Here is a 12,468-nt window from a genome sequence, read left to right as displayed (position 1 = left end):
TAAATAGATAAATAAATAAATTTATTTATCTATTTATTGACGCCCAATACTAATAAATTATTAGCAAAATACCTATTTTCAAAATGCAAAATGGTTTCTCAGGTCAAACAATTAAAATAATTATAGAAATTTTAAACAATTTTGTCATTTAACAATGGACATCAATGTAGAACATATTACATGATGGTATTTCCAAAAACACCACGACTACAGATTATGAAACCACAAAAACTTTGCGCGGGACTAATGTTGCCAACGTAAAAACATAGAAACTGCTATCTAACATTTAATATTACAGCGTCATGGCCATGTTCAGTATTTGAATCAGTACTTTTAATAGTGGTATCACTCAATTGCCAGGGCTCCTACCAGGGAGCAACTTGACAAATGTAAATTATCTCTCATAGCGAGGTTGAGGACCGACTGATATTTGGGGCTTATGAAAAAAAGATGAGTGGAGAAAGTAGGAAGAATGTTGCAAAAAGCATTTAAAATGGAAAATGCATTGAGAAAAGCATTTAAAATGCAAAATGGAAAATACCCATTTTGCATTTTGCATTTCCATTTGAAATGGATTTATTTGAAATAAAGCACATCTCTGTCTCTAACATGGATTAAAGAAGTATCTCTTCAGCGTTCTGTAAGAATGCAGTCGGAAATATGCACCATTGAAATGAAAGCGGGAGATTTCCCCAGCTTCCGGTAAAGTTTCCAAATTTCGTCGGAGCGGTTCCTAAATAGCGGATTTATTATTAAGTTACGGAATCGGGCCCCTGGCGGCACAGTACAGGAACTTCCACACAGGGGTTGGTGAGAATGAAATTTATTTCGAGAGACGATCATTACGAGAAAGCAGGTGTCGAAAACATTGACTGTCGAATAAACAAAAAATGTTTTCGAATAAAAATTGAAGTTGAAATCGGTCGCAAATCCGGGGTTTAGCATGGACCTCAAAATTCCTGGAGGGAGTAATTTGAAGTCGCGGGGTGAATAATAATAATTGGATGACTTGTATAGCGCCGTTTTTGTGCAAAATCACCTCAAGGGCGCTGTACAAACTTACAATACATTTCTATAGTGATATATGTTATTACATAACTATTTATGGAGATGATATACAGTACAATACTTACCTGGTAGGTCACTTGAGATTAACGCTTAATTAACATTATCTAATTGTTTATTAGCGAAATTTAGATACAGGATTTAGGACATAATTGGAAAATTGAATATAACTGGACTTTCTCTTAGGAATGGTATATTTAATTTAAGGGTACGACAGCTTAAAAAGGTAAGTTTTTAGTTTAGACCTCCATTCTTTGTCTCAAAAAAATCATAAGCCGTTGTAACTGCGTTACCAACAAAAATAAAATAATAAAAGTTCATTATACTTTGCATACAAATCAGTTCAAAAGTTAGTCATACAAGATGGCTGCCAGGAAATTTCTCCTCACCTTAGATTTTGCTTCAATGCCATTCATACAAAATCGCACTAATCTCTGTCCAGGGCTTTTTCTAGGTTCATGGGTCTTAGTCCCGTGAATGAAATATTTTATGGTAAAATAACTCCTACAAAGTTCATGTATTTGCCAATGTTCTTTACAACATAGCTGCTTTGGTCCATCGAACTTAAAGAAATTTTACGGTGGCTGTCCGAATTTGCACCGTAGGTGCACCTACCAGAGAATTCGAAGGTTAGATAATATATTTTTCAAAAGACATAAAAGTAATCACTCTAGTGAATCTTGGTTAAATTAATATTTTTATAACAAGTAAGAAAATTCTGTTCCTTATTTGAATTGAATGAATTACAATCAAATAGTTTTTGGTTTTGTTATAAATTGATTACGTAATAAATCTAAAAGCTTAGAACGAATTACATTTATAGTATTATTTTATCAAAAAGTTAACCATTTGAAATTAATAATTATTTCAACAGCCTCGTGTGAACCACGTCTTTATACAGTTATTTACAATTCTTACACAGATTAGGTAGGTACCTAAGGGTGCGTATAAACAGGACAACATTTGCGCGAACCGAACCACGAATTACGGGAGAGGAAAGAAGGAACCGCAAGCGGCATTTCACAATTAATGAAATTCGAATGGCAAACGTAAATGCCGGTAAACAATAAAGAATTCTTATTCAATGTTATTTGAGATTTAAACCAAAGTTTCAAAATCCCCGATGTAACTTAAATTGGGTACAAAATTTAACATTTTACAACCATGTGAATAAAGTGGACATTGTTTGTTGCAGGTAATAGCAATAATTAGTTTGTTTTGAGTTAATTTCCATAAAAGTCGCAATGAAAACAGCTCCCATACAGTTTGTTTACGACGCGCTTCTCGACGTGCTTACTACTCTGTGACGGACCGTTCCGCCCCGTTCTATTCCCGTTCTCACAGAGATATGTATGCTCCCTCTGACGCGTGCTAAAGTCCTATGATCTCCTAGCCGCCTCTCCCTCGCTCAGGGTGGGAGAATGCGCCAAATAAGAAATGTAGAGGATGTGTCAGAAAGATAGTAAGATATTATCATGGTGAAGAGATTTGTAAGGAGAGAGATTCTCTTAACTTTACAACTTTAAAGAATATTATATAGCACAATATGTAGCCAGTAAGGACCAGTTCCGTCATATAGGCCACTGCGGGCCACTGGAACTTATAATATAGAAAGATTCTTTAATGTTTATGTTATTTTCCTATATGTTTTGGCTTTCAAAAAGGACCACCAAACATACAAAATAAGGGGGGGGGGCCCAAACTCAGGGTGCCCATGGGCCCCCTCTCGGCTTAAGGCGGCCCTGAGGACGGCGATATCTCCATAGGGGGATATTTGTTTGGCTGAATAATAAAAATAATTTGATCACTTATATAGCGCCGTTTTTATTAAAAACCACCTCAAGGACGCTGTACAACATTGATTTCCCAGGCTCAATCTAATTTGATTTGGTAATTTGAAGGAACCTCTCATCGCCAACCCTGAAGTTTCTGAACTATGATTTAAGATTATCGTTCATTATTTAAGTTATGAACTGTGATTTAAGATTTTCAACTATGATTTAAGATTATCGTTCATTATTTAAGTTATGAACTGTGATTTAAGATTTTCAACTATGATTTAAGATTATCGTTCATTATTTAAGTTATGAACTGTGATTTAAGATTTTCAACTATGATTTAAGATTATCGTTCATTATTTAAGTTTCTCAACCATGATTTAAGATTATCGTTCATTATTTATGTCTCTGAACTGTGATTTAAGATTTTCAACTATGATTTAAGATTATCGTTCATTATTTAAGTTTCTCAACAATGATTTAAGATTATCGTTCATTATTTATGTCTCTGAACTGTGATTTAAGATTTTCAACTATGATTTAAGTTTGTCAACTTTTATTTTAGATTCTCAACTGTGCTTTGCGATTCTCGTCCATGATTCAAGTTACTTAAGTATGATTTAAGAGGTAACCGGTTAAAACGGAACAGTGACAAAATAGAACATGGTGAAAACAGTAGGTTAGGTTAGGTTTCATCACTTTTCTTACATTTACGAATTTTTGTTTTGTCGTGGAACCGATTTAAGCTTGGAGGAAAAATACACATTATTCCTTCAACGATTTAAGCATAGAATAAAAAAACCCAAGAAATGCCATATTCAAAAGTCTGACCATTATTGGTTATCTAAATGGGCTAGGATCAAAAGGCAGTCAGTGGTGAAATTGGTTTATATTCTATAGATTTAAGATACTCTGCCATGATTTACGATTCTAACTATATCTCATGACCGTGCTTCATCCACTAGTTCTCCACTCCTTGAGGGGAGAGGGGATCACGCAGCAGCGAGCGCGAGCAGAGGCCTTCCTTGCCGGCCAGTTTCCGTTAGTTTAACCGCGTGCTTCAAACCGTAGCTTTGTTGTTGAATGTGCGCGTGCGCGCCGGGCTAACGTTTTTTCAATTTCAGTTTCGTTCTATTCTCGTGCGGGTTGTTGTGTTTTGTTTTCAACTAAACAAAGTTCTGATAAATAGTGATGTACAATTTGTTATTTAAATGAGGTTTGTGTGATTTATATTGGAATGTTTTAAATTATATTCGAGTTATTGCGGTGTTTACGGTTGTACCCTCAAATAAAATCAATTTGTTGATTGTAAACATTGAGCAAGGGATGCATGTTTTTGTACCTGAACCTATTCCTCATTCTTAGGTTGCTGTTTCGTGTTTTATTGTTAGTTTTTCAAAGAAATGCACGTGTTTTTAAATGCGAATTGTTTAAAATATCAGATATTGGAATCGTAAAGAAGATATTTTGATGTTTATTTCGATGATTTTCGCAGTTAGAATCAATTTGTTGAATGTAAACGTTGGGGGAGGGTGAATTTTAGTTGCATTAGATACCTACCAACAACCCCCGTATCACTTCTCTCAGATATTCGTATAATTAAACTATTATGACGTAGTAAGTTTTTATAATTCAATTATGAAACTGGGTATAAATTGCTCCATTCCGTGTTTTGTGAAACTGCTTGGTTCAATAGTTAAAAAAATCATACTTAATTGGTTTTTGAATGTTTTAATTTTAATATTGATGGTAATTTTTTTATTTTATTCTTGGATGAATTAAAAGACGATGACATTGATTATATGTTTCTTTATTCGATATTTCTTCAACCGTTGCATTCAGATGATAATAATTCAATATTATATATTTGTTTTATTGAACAAAAATATTAATAATGCATTGATTGATCTATTTTTCTACAATGGCAAAGTCTATTATTAGACTTAGACCTTTTATCGTTTTAACAACATTATCGTAGCATTTTCGTATAACTTGTTGATGTATTCATCGAAGCATTGAATGTAAACATTTGTTATTTTTTAATGATAAACTAATGTTTATAAGACAAGGTTTTTATGCATAGCACAAAGGATAATAAATTATTATAAGCAATAATTAGTCGCCTGTAATATCAATAAAAATTGAAAATATCTTCCGAGTAAAAATAAATGCCGCCGAAGAGAATTGAACCCGCGCCTTCTGATGTCCGGTCGGACGCTCTGGACCACTGAGCTACGTCGGCTTATTTCCAACACACCAAATAATTCAATATGTACTATTTTACTTCAATCAAAAATTACTGCTATTAATATGTATATATTTTTTCAAACATTTGTGTTGAGATGAAAATTTCAATTTTAGTTCATTCTTATTGGAAGTTTATGAACAAAAAAAAACTATATTATATTATTACAACCAACCACCAAAATCGTGAAAAATTTATAAAAATACTCAAAACATGCAACACCGTTCAATAATTTACTTACGCCGTCTGCGTCTGTTGCTTTGATGGGAACATTTTTGTATTTATATGTTTTTTGAATATTTTCGTTAACGAAATAAATATCAGCACGATAAAATCTCTTCAATTCTATGTTCACGACTTTTTCCTCACGTAGTCCTTTGCTTCGAATGCTTCTGTCGTTGTTTGTGAAATTCTAGTATTCAATCAATCCATTTTGTTATGTTATGTTACTGTTTTCATTGATGAGCACTGTTGCTGTGATTGCTTTTGTCTTCTGTATATTCTGGGGTTTTTCTAGAAGAGTCGGTTTTTTGGTAATTTGATTTGGGTACCAGAAAGTTCTCTAAAATGTTCCCCATTTTAATGCTACGAAAACCTATGTCAGGTGCTCTAGATGCATGAAATTGGGACCTATCTAATATGGAAGTCAACATATTTTTTGGCGTTTTTTATATCAAGAAATCGAAAAACATTGATTGACGTAGGCACTTTAAGCTTTTTTTTCGAATGGTTCTGGCTTTTACTCTTCAAGGGTGTTCTAGGACATCTTTTCAAATAATTTAGAGAGGGGAGGTGAATTTATATATTAATTTTGTTTAAATTGGCAAATTTAAAAAATATATGGAATATTGGAGTCGAATTCAGACTTAGAAGAGATGAGATGTTTAATAGAGGGGAGGGAATTTTAGATAAGGTTTTATAGAAGAGACGTTATTTGTTTAGAGAGGAACAACCAAAAAATATGTAATCTAAAGTTCCCACTTCTAGACCACAGAATGTACAATCTGGGGAGTCAAGTACCTGAATTTCATAAAGTTGAGAAGGAACAGAACAATGTCCAATTTTCATTCGAAAAAGTGAGGATTTTGTTTTAAATGGAGGAATTGTTGAAACCACCGTTTTGGTGGGATAGTCTTTTGTATTGAGGCATAACAGGCTTGGATTGACTAAGCCTCAGATTTATCAATTTTACAGATTGTTATGACGTTATTATTCGATTGTCCATTGCTTTAGTAGTTTTCCCGTGTGGGTATCAAGTGTACCCGAGGTATCTAGTTTAGAATCAATCCATTTTATGTTTTTTTACTTTTTTCGTTGTTGCCCTGTTGCTTTGATTGCTTTATTCCTCTGCATATTTATTATACTTGTCCTATATTACATCAATCCATGTTTGACGTTATTATTTAATATTTTCTTTAGTATTCATTAGTTTGGTTGCCTCAGTCGTTGTCTTTTGAATTTCCTATTTGACCACGAAATTTAGCTGTTGCCGTTGGTTACCCATTGCTGTGTTTGTTTTGGAAGTTGTTTTACGAAAAATCAACGTGAATAAGTGTACAATCACTTCATTTAATGTCGCTTTTTGACTGCTTTCGTTGGTAACGCAGTGGGGGTGGTTTCTTTAGAAGTTGTAGATTTGATAATATCGATTTAACAATCAAACAACTTTATTACATTACTAGCGCAGACCACTGAAAAAATGACGGGGTAATCTGAATTCTTGATTCTTGACAAATCAGTTCCATTTTTTAAATAATAAAATATTATATTGTAGGTAGGTACCTACTTTATTTTTATTGTCCGTCTGAATTCTTCACACAACGTGTTTCAATTAAGAAATTAATGCTTAAATTCAAAGCAAATTTGTGAGCCAGATTTCCCGCTGGACGTTAGTTGGTCCAGCGGGCACATATATGTATATCGTGCACAGCACAGATAGCCAAAATTAGTATATTTGATTATATTAGCGAGAAATCATAGAAATTGTCTGAATTCTTGAAAATCTGTTCCAATTTTGAAATCGACAATTAAAATAATTTTCTGTCATGTTAAGGGTGGGTACTTTATCGCTTATCTGAATTCTTCACGTCATCGGTTCCAAATTTGAAAAATGACACTTTAGTTCAGAGCAAATTTGAGTTCATTGAACCAGAGTTACGCAGGACGCACAGACAACCGAAATTAATATTTTTGATGATTTCACTGTTTTCATTTGTAACCGTTGCTCAGATTGCTTTTGTCGTTACGATATATCCATATTATGACATTATTTGACTATGTTCATTGTAACCCGTTGCTGTGATTGCTTTATACGTTGTGTTATGAAAAATCTATGTGAATATATGTACATTCACTCCATTATATACTTGACATATTCAATACCAACTTGGCAAGTTTTGTGGATCATTTAAAACATTTATTTCAACAATACTCCTAAATACACCATGTAAACCTACAAATAGCTGTAATTTTCTGTTTTTGTTTCTTGTGTTTGTATGACTTGTTGCATAGCTTTTATCAAATGTAATTTTATTCTTATTTTTTATGTTTCAAAGTATTTGAAAATTAAAATTATACTACCAACCATGTAAAAGCCCTCTGGGCGTTAAATAAATAAATAAATAAATTATTCTCGTATCACGCTGTCTGACTTTTTCGTCGTATTCTTCAGTAGTTATCTCGTAAATGTCTAATGTACGACCAAAGATCAAACAATTTTTACATTGTTTGACTGTTTTACTTTGTAACCCCATTTCTATGATTGCATTTGTCGTCGTCTTGTTAACAATCACTGTGAATAAGTGTACCTACAATCAATCCATTTTATATTTATCATAGAATAAAGAAGATATTACTACTAATATATGATATTAATACTATTTGAAGTCCCCGTCGTTAACTTTCAGATGTAGACAGTGACCTTCATCTTGTGTTGAATGTGAAGTATTCAAAATTTTATCAATCTCGTAATAAAACTGTAGATTTGTATTAAAATTAAAGCAACTCGCCCCCGACACACCGATAAAACTTACTGATATAAAATATTCTTAATTTATTAAGAATGTATTAAAATTATTCGTAATTCGGTTAAAAATGCGATTGAACGAATAAATTGATAGAATTTGTTGAGTAAAAAGTGAATGTATTATCAAGATGACTGTATTATGCGACTGAATGAATGAATTGATAGAATTTGTTGAGTAAAAAGTGAATGTATTATCAAGATGAATGTATTATTCGGCTGAACGAATGAATTGATAGAATTTGTTGAGTAAAAAGTGAATGTATTATCAAGATGACTGTATTATGCGACTGAATGAATGAATTGATAGAATTTGTTGAGTAAAAAGTGAATGTATTATCAAGATGAATGTATTATTCGGCTGAACGAATGAATTGATAGAATTTGTTGAGTAAAAAGTGAATGTATTATCAAGATGACTGTATTATGCGACTGAATGAATGAATTGATAGAATTTGTTGAGTAAAAAGTGAATGTATTATCAAGATGAATGTATTATTCGGCTGAACGAATGAATTGATAGAATTTGTTGAGTAAAAAGTGAATGTATTATCAAGATGACTGTATTATGCGACTGAATGAATGAATTGATAGAATTTGTTGAGTAAAAAGTGAATGTATTATCAAGATGAATGTATTATTCGGCTGAACGAATGAATTGATAGAATTTGTTGAGTAAAAAGTGAATGTATTATCAAGATGTCGGAACAAGTGTTCATAAAAATCAATACATTTTCGTATTTCGTCATTATATATTCGCAGGGCAAAAGCAGGTGAATGAACACGTGTTCTGATATATTAGGAATGTACTAATACTACAGGGAACGGCTTGCAATCTCGTTTTTAACGGGATTTTAATAAATCTGCAATACTCATTTTTCTCCGTACAGACACACTGCTTTATATAAAAGATAGGTCTAATTGTTTTCATCGATTATATTTCTGTGATTGCTTCAATAGTTGTCTTGTGAATATCTAGTGTGCAATCAATCAATGTTATAATATGTTTTGACTGGTTTTGGTTGGTAATATCCATTTGTTGAATGTAACTAAGGGCTGCATCCCAGCATGGAAAGGGTGTGACTTGGGGTGGTGATGGGTGATGTGGGTGGGAATATGGTGCAATGCAGTTGTGGGGTTGGTTGGCTAGAGGGGTGGAAGAGGGGAAAAAGGGGAAGGTCTCCTATAAATGGTTTTGTGCTATCGATTGGCCTCCGTCTATTAAACATGAAGCAACTTCTTTTACTTGTTGAGCGTATTTCATACGATATTATATCAGTTTTTTCTGGCTTTGTGATTTCATTACGCTTTTCTGTAAATACTTTTTTTTATTAAATACTATTGAATTTCACTTTTGTTTTCGTGAATGATTGCAAATTTTACAAGTAGAAATTAATTCACTTCCCGACTTCCGATCGAGCTGAAAATCGGCAGATACACTCGTTGTCGATGACAATGCATTCTATTGATTTTTTGTGACAATCACGCACATACACTAAATCGGATGACATTACAAAAGTTAATGCACCAAATAAATGTCGGTCGATGTTGGCAGAGTTGTTGACTCCAGTTTCTGTGTTTTAAAAGAAGTTTTAAAGTAGATGTATAATAATAAAAACGTTGTATTTTTACCGGTTGATTTTTTCGTGCTTTGTTCGTGATTTCAACGCGCTTTTCTGAAACCCTTTTTTCTTACCGAAGTAAACCACATGGTTTGTTATTTAACTATCTCAACAGCCAATGGATATTTCAAAGTTTCATGGCTCATGATGGATATTATATTGAAAGCTGACAAATGATTCTTGCTTTGACCTAGAAATTCGAAGCATGACGTCATTCTTGCATATGTTTTTACTAGAGATTTTAGCCCCCTCTACAAAACAATTTAAATAGTCATACAAATAATAATAATAATAGTTGGATAATGTCTTTAGCGCCGTTTTAGCAAATATATATAGGAAAAACTATAATTTAGTTAGGGTTTACAATCGCAAATTCCGTGTGTACTGATTGGCATCATTGACAAATAATTCTATTTGGGATTGTTATTGTCATATCATTATCAATATGTTACAGGTTAATAATTTATAATATTACTAATAATTTATACGACATTATTAATAAAAAAATCTTCCCTTTTATACTTATATTTTGTACACTTTATACTGGTGACCGGGTATCTCATCAAAATGGCAATTCAAACACTTATAAAAAGTGCTACAAAGTTATGAAAAGTGATGAAACAAAAACTATGTTAAATATAATATATATACATATGTAACTATTTAACCTAGTTTTTTATCACTGTCACGAATTGTCATTTTGAGGAGTTATCATGGAACTCACTCTACCGACATCTGATGGTCGGTATCGAAACTACAAGCAAATTACAACACCACATCAAGCATTATTTCAATTTAATGCCCATTAATAAAAATCTATTTCCTATACATATCAATTTCTAAATAATATCCCGCAATCCCGCGGGATTTGAAAAAGGTGCGGGTTTTGCTTAACCCTATTCACAGTTATGATGAAATTGACTGCGGGTTGAAAGAGTTGTGCGTTCCCTAGAAATAATTCCAGACAGAAAATTTAAAAAGTTTTAAAAAAAAAGTTTAGAAATTTCGTACGAATTCGAATAGTACTTTTAGTAGTTCAAATTTAATGAAACATGAGATTTTATTTACACGATGTTTTGATTTCAACAACATAATAAGAAAACCTTGTAATAATTATAAAACACCACTAATTAATAATAAATTACAATAAAAGCTCGCACAGCAAGAGTTGATTGATTTGAAAAAAATCCGGGTTCAAAAATGTTCGTGTCCATGTCTGTGAACTCCGGCCAAATTATCAGCGGGCTTATTATTTATTATATCCAGCTGTGTCCGTGTTCAAGTTCATGTTCACACACGTAAAAAATAACTAATGAACACCACTAATAATAGAATTACTATCCCATTATTATGTAGATTTTATAGATAAAATACGTCTTAAAAATGATTCGGAATTTATGGTCTGTTTTTTTAAAAGTAAAGTTTAATGAACCCATAATGATAATAAAAAATAAATATTCTTTATTTTTAATTGCGCTTATTATGGCTTTTAAAAAAAATGTGATCACCGCGCAATAGTCTGTGAATAAATGGTAACCGGATAAATCATCACAATGATAATTCATCACATCTTTAAAAAGTTATGTAAAGTCATGGAAAGTGATGAAACAAAAACTTTATTAACTGGGTTAAGTAGGTTAGGTTAAAAAAAAATATCGTTTCTAATGACTTTATAACACTTTTTAAAAGTGTGTTGAATTGTCACTGTGTTGAGTTATCATGGAACCGAATAAATATAAAGTCTATGATAACTCTCATAATTTGGGGTACGTTTTTAGGCTGGAGGAAGAAGAGAGGGGAATAATATGAGAAAGGTGAAGGTTGTAAGAAAGTGACAACCAGCCGAACCAGATGTGTTTTTATAATGATTTTCGGAGCATACTTTACGATTTTCTTAACTTAACGTAACTGTTTAACCTAGTTTTTGTTTCATCACTTTTAATGTCTTTTTATCACATTTTAAACGTGTGTTGAATTGTCATTTTGTGGGGTTATCATGGAACCATTTAAATCAATCTTTAGATTATGAATGGTGGTACCTATTTTACTAGTGCGATGCTGAAATATCTATCAAGGGCGCTGTACAAAAATAATGTTTCTGAAAACTACATTTAAATTAATTCTTCTCAATTCACGTGGAAAACAAACAAAAACCGGTAAATGTATCAAGTATTTACGCGTGTCGTGGGACGTGTTGATTGGCTTAGCTCTGGGTCCAAAGGTCGGGGGTTCAAGCTCGGCGAAGCTTAAAAAATATAAACTATGTAAACTGCATACATTTCTAAAATACTATGGGCCGGCTTATCAGTTGCTCTTTGGGCTCGCTAAGTACGTGAATCCTAGCTAAGTGCTAATTCCACCGCTTAATAGTGCCGGATTCCAGTGACACATCTGCCGTCAAATTTGACATTAAATTTACACAATCTTCTCGCCAATATTTTACGAAAATTGCCTATTTTGATCAGTGTAGACTTCGAGATACATCGAGCGATGAGTAATGTGCAATTTACAGTGAAATAACATTTTCCCGTGATATTTCACATATACAAACTAATTGCCATATTAATATAAACGAAGTTGTTATTGAGTGCTATCTGCCTGTAATAAAAGGAACTCTTTATTTACACCAATTAGTTTCAATACAATGGGGAGACCCTTTGACCTCTCCACCTGGTCTCTCTCTTGACCCACTGCCTTGCGTCGCAGCGGAAGGGGTAGATAATTCATCCGTCACTT

At 32.7% G+C, this 12,468-nt stretch overlaps 1 protein-coding gene across 1 annotated transcript in view; it reads left to right on the top strand.

Annotated features, from left to right (window-relative positions):
• The first annotated feature begins 3,916 nt into the window (after nucleotides 1-3,916).
• Nucleotides 3,917-12,468, top strand: part of spdi (sperm antigen with calponin homology and coiled-coil domains split discs) — a 280,173-nt gene continuing 271,621 nt past the window's right edge. The window contains exon 1 of the mRNA XM_089645531.1: nucleotides 3,917-4,059. The gene's annotated coding sequence lies outside the window, so the exon portion shown is untranslated. The remainder of the gene's footprint in view (nucleotides 4,060-12,468) is intronic.

The sequence above is a fragment of the Hesperophylax consimilis genome, chromosome 22, assembly GCF_061612785.1.
Source record: "Hesperophylax consimilis isolate HC1 chromosome 22, BYU_Hcon_1.0, whole genome shotgun sequence".
Lineage (NCBI taxonomy): Eukaryota > Metazoa > Arthropoda > Insecta > Trichoptera > Limnephilidae > Hesperophylax > Hesperophylax consimilis.
The sequence above is the reverse complement of the archived record's forward strand: the minus strand, read 5'-3'. Positions and strand labels throughout refer to the sequence as shown.